At 36.2% G+C, this 10797-nt stretch overlaps 1 long non-coding RNA gene across 1 annotated transcript; it reads left to right on the forward strand.

Annotated features, from left to right (window-relative positions):
• The first annotated feature begins 5795 nt into the window (after window positions 1–5795).
• LOC123547948 (uncharacterized) lies at window positions 5796–10349 on the forward strand. The gene is made up of 3 exons (XR_008372537.1): window positions 5796–6028; window positions 9260–9344; window positions 9705–10349. It is a non-coding gene; the product is annotated as an uncharacterized LOC123547948 (long non-coding RNA).
• Window positions 10350–10797: the final 448 nt, after the last annotated feature.

Genomic DNA, 10797 nt, shown 5'->3' on the forward strand with positions numbered 1-10797 from the left:
ATTTTCATAGTTTTCTTATATTTCTTACTTTGTATTTTTAGATTACTTCTAGTATTTTCAGTTTTTCTTAATTTGTATAAATACTTAGCCCTATGGAAGTCCCTTTTAGCCTTTTTACAATCGGTTCCCTAGACAGCGAACTTATTCATCCGGAACCGGTTCTCTAGCCAAAGTACCGTACATAGCCTAGGGAACAGGAATTTTATTTCTATGCATAAAGTTGCCGAAATTCACTTCGTTTCTTTTGGTAAGTATCATGCATTTTATTATCTTCATTAATTTTACCATGCCCTTGCATTAATCTGCGTTTACTGTGTCTCCCAAAGTGTACTCACCGCATATAGATTTGATTTCCCTTTATATGCATTCAGAATGTGATATTTGGGGCCGTTCTGTTTTTATATGGAACCATCTTTTCTTATATGATAGCAAAACATTATCGTATAGATTTGATTTCCCTTTATATGCATTCAAAATGTGAAATATGGAGCCGTTCTGTCTTTAAATGGAACCATCTTTTCGTTATATGATAGCAAAACATTATTATATAGATTCTTTTTTACCTTATATATGTATTCAAAATGTAAAATATGGAACCGTTCTGTCTTTATATGGAACTAACTTTTCAATATATTATAGCAAAACATTATTATATAGATTCGATTTCCCTTTATATGCATTCAAAATGTAATATATGGTTAATATATATTTTATTGCTCTGCTTAGAATCTTCGTTATCGAACAAACTTTTTACAAGATGGACCTAACCCTTTAAATCAGCCAGACTTACTTGAGATCAGACGCGCTGGTTCACCATTATGAAAAAAATATCTTTTAGAATAAGTAGGAGCACTGTTTCCTACGATGATGTGACTGGGTTTATTGTATCCGTGTTCGCCGTGTGCTGTTTCGCCATTTCCCGGATGGCGGAAAGCCATGTGTCATTTTGAGCTACAGTAACGACCGAAAATTCAAATTCAATTTAAACATTTTATTTAAGTAAATAATATGTACAGTGCATGTAACACAAAGCCAATCTATACTGATTTGTAAGAGACCATACATATAAAAACACATTAATAAATTTCACATAAAAAGATATGAATCACAACAATGCCGTTGTAATTAAAACATGATCTTACAGTTAAAATACTGATAAAATTTGTTAATACCAATGTACTAACATTGATAAAAGGGTAAAATAACCAACAGTTTAAGTTATGACCTAGAATAAAGACGTTTTCTCCTTTCATTATGTATATTATGGCAGGTTTTGGCGGCAATAAATACCACATTTACATTGTATCAGTCTTTCATTATCACACATTATATCGTAAGTCAAATTTGGTAAATCATCTACGTGTCCATCCACTGCGCCACCAACCCCACTATTGATCTTATGTCGTATATCTTTTGTTTTAAACGAGAGTGCGACTGATTGTTTTTTTTTCACATAATATTATTGCTAAAAATAAAAACGCCATAATAATGTGCGGTAGTACTTAATAGTTTGTTTATTTTGGTCAGTAAGCGCCGTTTTATTCTTTTTTTTCCAGTATTATTTCAGTCATGTTTACTTATCCAGTGTTCCTGGATTATGTACCAGTACAGTTCCACCTTTCCAGAGCGGCCCTCTCTTAAGCAAAATCCTCTCGTTAACAACATCATCAACATTTCCCTAAGCTGAAATATACTATCAAATTTACCTCTCCAGAACAACAACCTCTACATAACAGTCAATATTTGTATCTCCCAAAGGGCGTTGCCCTACAGAGGTTGCATTGTACTTATTACATACACGTTTCTGTTCCCCGTCAAGTTACAATGTAACCAGAAACGTTTCTCCATACACTGACGCCTTATATTATTTCGGGTGCGTGACGTAATTTAATGTATGTCGTTGCATTAATTCTTTAATTAATTGAGTTTAGTATTGTATATCTTATTCAGACTATTGAACCAATTTATAATGTTTACATTACATTTATACGTGTAGATACATATATAATAATAAAGGTTATATCTTTGCACCGGGAAATATGCTCCTAAAGTCGCGCAATATTTTTGCTGCAGAACTCGTGCATTTTTCCCGATTCAAAGCTAATAACATATAATTACCTGTTCTCCGCAAGTAATTGCCAGCTTACCTACATGATTCAGAGGTGGAGGACGAAATAACTCCCGACACAATATTTATTTTCAAATCGTCGCGGAGAATATACACGAGCTCACGATCACGTGATCCGTAGATCTGCGCTTTTTTATTGAGCGAAGCGGGCGAGTTTAGACTTGAAAGTGAAAAAGTGTTTTGTTAAAAGGCACCAAGCATTTTAAAAAGAATAAGAAAATACCTCAACCCTGTGTTGGTGTTCACCTGAGTAAAGCAGCTACCTGCCTTAAGCAACCCGCCCGCTTAGCTCAGTAGGGAGAGCGTCGGTCTACGGATCGCGGGGTCGTGAGTTCGATCCTCTGTCGGGACGTATGTTATCCGGGATGATTTGATAAAAGACATTGTGTCTGAAAAAAAAATACGTCCTCCACCTCTAATTCATGTGGGGAAGTTGGCAGTTACTTGCGGAGAAAAGATTTGTACTGGTACAGAATCCAGGAACTCTGGTTAGGTTAACACTGCCCACCGTTACATGACTGAAATACTGTTGAAAAACGGCGTTAAACCCAAAACAAACAAAACCTGCCTTAAGCCGCCAATTCGAGAGCAGAACCCTTTGTACAATTATTACATACATACTGATTTTTAAAACACAGCATTGGAGTAAGTTGCTTTTTACAAGGAAAACAAAATCATTACATGTATTGTAATACAAAACTTTAAAAGGCTCTTTAATGCCTCATTTTGATATTAAACTTTTTATAATTGGATGAGTACTGAAGAAATTATTACAAGGTTAATACACTGCTGTAACACATCCATCGATTTCCAAAGTCGGTTATTGGATGTTTTTAAGGAAAGCAACAGAAATATTTATACTGTTGTACACCATTTTGAAATTTTCAATGTCATATCAAAACGTTTCATTTTTAGTACTAAATAGACTGATACAGACCTTTTTCCAGAGAAGGTTGGTTACACTACTGTCCAATTGTTATCACAGCATAATTAAACACACGCCTTTATTGCATGAAAACATAACAAAAATGAATCTATAAAGATCTATCAAAGAACACAAACATAAAAATGAAGATACGACAATGATTATTGAAATATGTACATCGGTAGTCTACAACTGTGTTCACCCCGGGTATGCATCGTTACCTCATGAGTTTCTTTGCATTGTCTGGTAAAAAGCAAACATACACTACAGACGCGTTTTTAAAGTCTGTAAATGGTCAATTACATTAAAAAAAGTTTTACATTGTATTTAACTTTAAGATGTCAGTTACCGTTTCAGTAATTCATAATTTTAACATGTCCGAAACATTGCGGAATGATACTATTTTTACTTGAGTAATGATTACATTTTACTCGGACTTTATCATAGACTTATGTAAAATCTCAAACTTTAAACTAAAATCAACCATTAAATCGAAATAATATAATATCAAAATGAGAAACTAAAGAAACTTTTTAAGTTTTGTATTTCAATGAAACTTCGAAGTTTTGTACTTTGTACTTTGTAGCATCACTTGGGGCATATGAAGTCACAACTCTAATTTTACTTCTGAGTTAGAGCGATATTTGCTTCTAAAATCACTGTATGTTCTTTGTAAAAGTACTTTATTTTATAAAAGTGGAATCTGGCAGGTACTTGAAAATGCAGTCCTCTGATTGGTCAGTTAGAACTCCTGATGTCATGATACATTTATGAATACGAAAAACACATGAAGCAAGTAACAATAACATAACGTTTCTTTTCGCCAAAAATTAAAAAAAGATATTGAGATGTTTTGTTATATTTAAGATATTAATTTGTTCTGATAAACAACACGCTATGAAAATGCGCAGATACAAGTATGAAAACATTTACCATTTGAATAGAATGAAAACATAGAAATGCACAATGATCTTTTCTCAATACGACCAGTCTTAAAAATGTAACTGTCGCATCATTATAATTTAATATATATCACATTGGAGTCCCGATATATCTAACGAGAGCCGTCTGAGGACAGCAACACTCGGCTATTCAACAGCCTTGTCAGCTGAATGAATATACTAGTAAGTGGAAAAAAGGGGCACAATTTTGTAAAAATGCAAAACAGATTTATGGAGTCTATGTCAAATCATCACTGTGACAGTGGACAAGTGTGTGAATCTTCAATCCATTCCCTTTTTTGGGCTAACATACAAACACTTAACCAAAAAGTGTGAATTCGAAAAGTAGGCACAATTTTGTAAAGCTATGTATACAAAAGCTTTACCAAAAACTGCAAGTCTAAAAAGGGGCACAATTTTGTAAAAAACAAGCAAAATAGAATTATGGAACATGTGCAGTGTAAGACAGTTTATCACAGTAAATACGTGTGTGAAGTTTTAATCCATTCCCACAAGTGGTTATAGAAATACCAGCTGACATACAAAAACTTAACCAAATCGGGACGCCGACGCACGGATGAGTCCAATAACTCTACCTATTGTTCGAATAGTCGAGGTAAAACGCGCCGCGAGTGTAATTTCAGATATAAGTGATACCAACCCATTTAGGGTCATGGATTATAAGATAAGAGAATGCTTTTTTTTATAAAAATTTGCGAAGGTTTAACAGGATATTGCGCCAACCGGACAATTATCGTTCATGTGTGTGTGTGTGTATACATATCATTTTCACTGGGTAGCTCAAGAAGCATTTGTGGTCATCTATTGTACGAAACCTCTGAATGTTCCTGTGTACGATGGATATCAGTTATGAGCACGGAACAAATGATGAACAGACGTTGAAATGTGTTTTTGGAGCCGCCGTTTATTTTCACTGAATAAGAAAATTAAGCATGTCTCCCTGGACCAGTGAAAACTCGCCTAATCGTCTATTAAAAGACGCGCGGGAAAGCCAGTAAAAACACATGTTATGTCTGTGCCGATTAGTCGAAACGTGGGATTCTCCGGGATTTCAGGTTCATGTTTTAATATGTAAAATATTGTTTAGTTCACATGCAAGCTATTTCTTCTTTTTTTTAAAGTTCTGAATTAACACATGTACAACTGATGTGGGTGTTGCTCATTTATTGTTAGAATTCTGCCTTAACTGGTCCGCGAAAATAATGTTTAAATCATATCTAAATACATATATTGTCGAAGGCACAGAACACAAAATTACTTGGCCTAGGTCGAAACCTCGTGACTTGTCATAAAATGACGCAACAAAAACCTTTATCAAAGACGTTGACAATTTGAGGCCCGTCTGCTAAAATAACATTTAAGCGCACCACAGTATTGTGTTGTGACTATTCAGCAGCATAGAATATCACAGTTTTAAGCACACCTGCGCAGGGCGGGCAAGAAAAACATGTATAAGTACCACTGTGTTTTTTAATATACCAAATTAATGTCTTTAAAGTAAATGCGCCGTATATCTTTTAAAGATTTTCTTGTTTCTTTACTCCATGAAAAAGTTTCTGTAACTTAGAAAAAATCTATATTCTACAGGTACTTCGTTTTAACCCTAGAATGCGGCAACTTCTGTCTTGAGCCGCAAATAGTTTTACATATATGGGGAAATTGAAATAATATAAGCTCTTTGCGAAAATACAAGAATGTGCTTAACCTTTCATTCACACTTGAGATAAGATAAGAAAAGAAAATTGGCATTTGATACCTTTACTCTTATCTTGGTCCTTGATCCATGATTTGGCTGAAATGAAGACTTGTAGCATGTATTTCTTCGTCTGTGCTTTACTTTGTTCGGTTGTTGTTTATTCACATGAAATAAAGGATGCAACTTTAGTTGGCAATATTTTCAGAGAAATTCAGGATTTAAAATCAAGACAGGTTACCTGCGACGAAAAAGTGTCTAAGTTGGAATCCGTCTTAACGGATCTTCAGCAGGAAGTATCCTCATTGCGATATAGCCTGGTATTTAAGCAAAATCATCCGCATATATTTAGTTTACAATTGAATTTACAAAGCATATAGTCAAGAATAATATCTATGATTTATTGTATTCTTAAATATCTTGTCACGGTAACATTCAAAAGGATCATGTGACTTCTGATATAGTTTGTGCTTAATGATCTATTTTCAACCCCAAAGCTTGTTGGGCTAAGGTTAAAACTTGAAGACACAATTTTTAATCCCCCGCCGTGGCGGAGGGATTATAGGAATGGTCTGCGTCCGTCCTTCCGTCCGTCTGTCCGTCCTTCCGTCCGTAACAAAATCGTGTCCGGTCCATATCTCCTAAAACCCTTAAAGGATTTTCATGAAACTTGGGTCAAATGATCACCTCATCAAGACGATGTGCAGAACCCATGAGACAGCCTTGTCGGTTCAAGGTCAAGGTCACAACTCAAGGTCAAAGGTTTGAGCCTGCCATTTTGTGTCCGCTCTATATCTCCTAAACCCCTTGAAGGAATTTTATAAAACTTGGGTCAAATGATCACCTCATCAAGACGATGTGCAGAACCCATGAGTCAGCCATGCCGGCTGAAGGTCAAGGTCACAACTCAAGGTCAAAGGTTTGAGCCTTCCATTTTGTGTCCGCTCTATATCTCTTAAACCCCTTGAAGGAATTTTATAAAACTTGGGTCAAATGATCACCTCATCAAGACGATGTACAGAACCCATGAGTCAGTCATGCCGGCTCAAGGTCAAGGTCACAACTTAGGGTCAAAGGTTGAACCTTCCATTTTGTGTCCGCTTTATATCTCCTAAACCCCTTAAAGGATTTTCATCAAACTTGGGTCAAATGATCACCTCATCAAGGCAGTGTGCAGAACTTATAAGTCAGCCATGTCGGCTCAAGGTCAAGGTCACAACTGAAGGTCAAAGGTTTGAGCCTTCCATTTCGTGTCCGCTCTATATCTCCTAAACCCCTTGAAGGAATTTTATAAAACTTGGGTCAAATGATTACCTCATCAGAACGATGTGCAGAAATTATGAGTCAACCATGCCAGCTCAAGGTCAAGGTCACAACTAAGGGTCGAAGGTTTGAGCCTTCCATTTGGTGTCCACTCTGTATCTCCTTAACCCCTTGAAGGATTTTCATCAAACTTGGGTCAAATGATCACCTCATCAAGAACTCATGAGTCAGCCATGTCAACTGAAGGTCAAGGTCACAACTGAAGGTCAAAGGTTTCAGCTCTGTATCTCCTAAACCCCTTGAAGGATTTCCATGAAACTTTGGTCAAATGATCACCTCTTCAAGACGTTGTGCAGAATTCATGAGTCAGCCATGTCAGTTCAAGGTCAAGGTCACAGCTAAAATCAAAGGTTTTACCCTTTCACTATCCATAGCAGTGGCGGGGGATTTAGCTGTCTTTCAGATTGCCTTGTTGAAAGTTATTTTTGATGTCACATGATAAAACCCTTATTGAATGGCTTGATAGGAAAGAAAGTCATTCGATAAGCGTAAAATACTATATTACAGCCTTGCTAATTAAAGCAACAGGGCGTTGAAGACTGGTATCTGTTTGTAGAATTAAAGCTCACTCCCGTTTTTTGTCTGCGAGTAATCGGTCTCTATTAGAGGGCACCTGCGGTTCAAAGACTAGGGATTACACTGTGCAAAACAAAGCACACATCAAGCATCTTAATATGTCTGTTTCGGAATTCAGAATCCACAATTGTCTAATTCAATACATGACAAACTAACTGCCCTAATTCAACGGCTTTTGCCAGGGAGAATGATACTTTTCTTAGATGTAATTTAAGAAAGATTTTCTTACTAGTGAATTCTTAACAATTATTCTACATGGCCCTGTAACGAAGTTTGTAAATCCTTCTCCTTTTTATTGTACAGCATTTACATCAGGTTGGGAATGCAACTTTCCGACAAGTCATTGGTATTCCCATGAGAAAAAATTGTGCACCCATTTTCGCTGATTCGTTTTTTACAATGTGATGAAAGAGTATCATGTTGCACCATTCTCCAGTTACGCAGGCAGATATAATTACTGTATTTAACAATACATCGCGCTATCTGGGCACTATTTTTAATATGGATAATCGGTTGGTGGCTACTATTTATCACCGGGATGTCCAGTTAATAACATTAACAATTCGGATACTACTGTTTCATCTTAGATTGACATCTCGCTTTTTAAGACAATATTATACGTACTAGAATTATGATAAGACGGATGGTTTTGATTTTATTAATGTAAATTCCCCCCATTTGGATAGGCATGTACACAAGGCAACATATTGTGGGAAATATATAATTTCTAAATTCGGTCTGCCAGAGCGTGTGGTCATGTGGAGGATTTCGATAAACGTAATCAAGATATTACAAATACATCTTCAGCAAGGCTTCCGTTATCATAAATAACAAAATTGTTTAGCATTTCGTAATAAAGATTTGATTTAAAATTTAATATAAAAACACTACTGCAAAGATTTTATGGGGATTTTGTTTACAATTTTCGTACGATTTTTGATCATGGTAATTTCTCCATCTGTACATTATAATGTTATAAAACGTATCATATAATGAGTTTATGACTGTTTTTGACATACCAAATGTTTATTGTTCAACCCTTCTACACTTTCCTCTTCGACTATGTCTGACGGATGACTCCATTATAGGCAGTTTCTTTTTTAATCCCACCGGGACTGCCTATTTTGATATGTTTATTCAGGCCCTTAGGTGTTTTTCGCTTGATGCTCTGTCTTCTGCAAAGGTATTGAGTACATGCGTTCATTTGGTTCTTAGGTTTGCTTTTCTTAAAGGAGCACTTTTGTGTTTTACATGTCATGCCTTCTGTTGCCGTTGCGTGTGTTAGTAATTCGCCCAGCGGGGTTAACTTTTATTTACTTTGTCTTGTGGCTTTTGAACATGGTGGGGCTAAGTGTGAGGTATGGCGCACCAGAGATCGATTTAAGCCCCTAACCCCTTCCCAGTGATGGGTTTGCCTCTGACTGTTTCAAGGCGGTTTCCCACTGTGTTCCTTTTGTCGTCTTGTGTTTGCTTTGTCTGTGCCTGTGTGTTTGTGTATGTGTACTAGTCACACGGGTTGCACTTTGCGGAGGCTGAATTTTCGGAATCCGGTTACACCTGTTGGATATTCATCCTTGATATTTTCTGTATTCCATTATAAAACGTGAGAAATTACGTGTCAACATGAAATAGAAGTTCTGTTTTTATCACAGAATTCAATGTGAGAGAACAGCGCTGTTCAACATAATGACCATGAAGGCAACCAAACGTACTTCAACAGTTCCCTTCGAAATAGAAGTATGTTTTATTTTTCAAATACATTAATTATTATTGCTATGCAGTGGAACTTGTATATAGTGCGCATAAGAGAGGTATAATTATTTTATATGAGACTTAAGAGTTGAAATCTCTTTTCTGTCCAATGGAACAGGACTTTCTCATGTACTGAACATTTTTTCCAGCAGGAATTATAGTCAGAACTACTTATTTTCTGGGAGGTGCGATATTAAGTTCTTCGTGATATATGAACAAAGTAAAAATCTAGATAAAAAAATGTAAAATAGGTGAAGCAGTGTTATATTTCATAAATGGCACTGTATGTAAATTAAGTAATGGCAGAACGATGTTTTTTATACTGGAGCCGAGTCATTTTTTCAGGACAAGCAATCAGCGGTCAAGTTGCGTTTACAGCTGGTGTATCCGTCGGAAACTTTACGCATGTTGGTTACACAGTCATCTTTGACAGGGCATTTTCCAACATTGGGAGCGCCTACAGTACCAAGTCTGGCATCTTCCATGCACCGTTAAAGGGAACCTATGTTTTTACCCTAACTATGATGGTGGTCAGCCGTCACAGTGAATATCTGGAAATTGTTGTCGACGGAAATGCTATCAATGGCATTTTTGCAGATGCATCTTCGGTTGATGACTATATATCTACAACAAAACAATGGATCCTTGATCTAAGCTTCGGCTCCCGAGTTTGGATTCGGACCAATTCGTTTGAAAACCTCGGTAAATTACATGGAGCAATGCATACACTCTTTAGTGGCTTTCTCTTATTTTAAATGGAGTAATGCCGTTTTCTACATTAAAACAGTTATTAGAATTTTAATTTCTCCTTTTCTATGTTTTATTTCTATGGTACTTTACGATTTCCATGTTTTGAGTATTAGTTGAACGAGGTGAAAAATTCAAATACTTAAAAGTTATTTCCACGGCGAAATGAAATAACGTACTAAACGCCTTCCTGAGTTAATCTTCTTTATGCTGATCTTTAAGAATTATTCAGTGTTGCACTCTGTGAAGTAAAAGATGGAAAAAAGAGAAATTCAAGTGTTTTCCATTCTGATATAGTAATTTAAAAAAGAAAGAAAAATGTTTGTACTATTCTGAAGGGTTGGATATGGTGTGGTAGATGGGTATGGTAAAAACTTTATCAAGCAAACTACAATGCAATTTTTGAAATAGCTCCAATTCTGTTTCTACTATATCCAGATATTATTAGAGAACATTCTCCGTATTTCACCACAACCGCCTACAGCATATTGAAGATTGCGTGACACGTGTTACGTGCAGTCTAGTGTAGAGTTCGATGGGTGAGCGTGCACAGGCCCGTGCGACTCGAAACATACCTCTCCGAAAGGACTAATGTCATTCTCGGCGTTTTCTGACAATGCAATGTAAAAATAAATAAAAGGGTCGTGCTGACCCTGAATCGCTCACCTGAGTAAAATGAGCCACATGTTTC

Source organism: Mercenaria mercenaria, chromosome 9, assembly GCF_021730395.1.
Source record: "Mercenaria mercenaria strain notata chromosome 9, MADL_Memer_1, whole genome shotgun sequence".
Taxonomy (NCBI): Eukaryota; Metazoa; Mollusca; class Bivalvia; order Venerida; family Veneridae; genus Mercenaria; species Mercenaria mercenaria.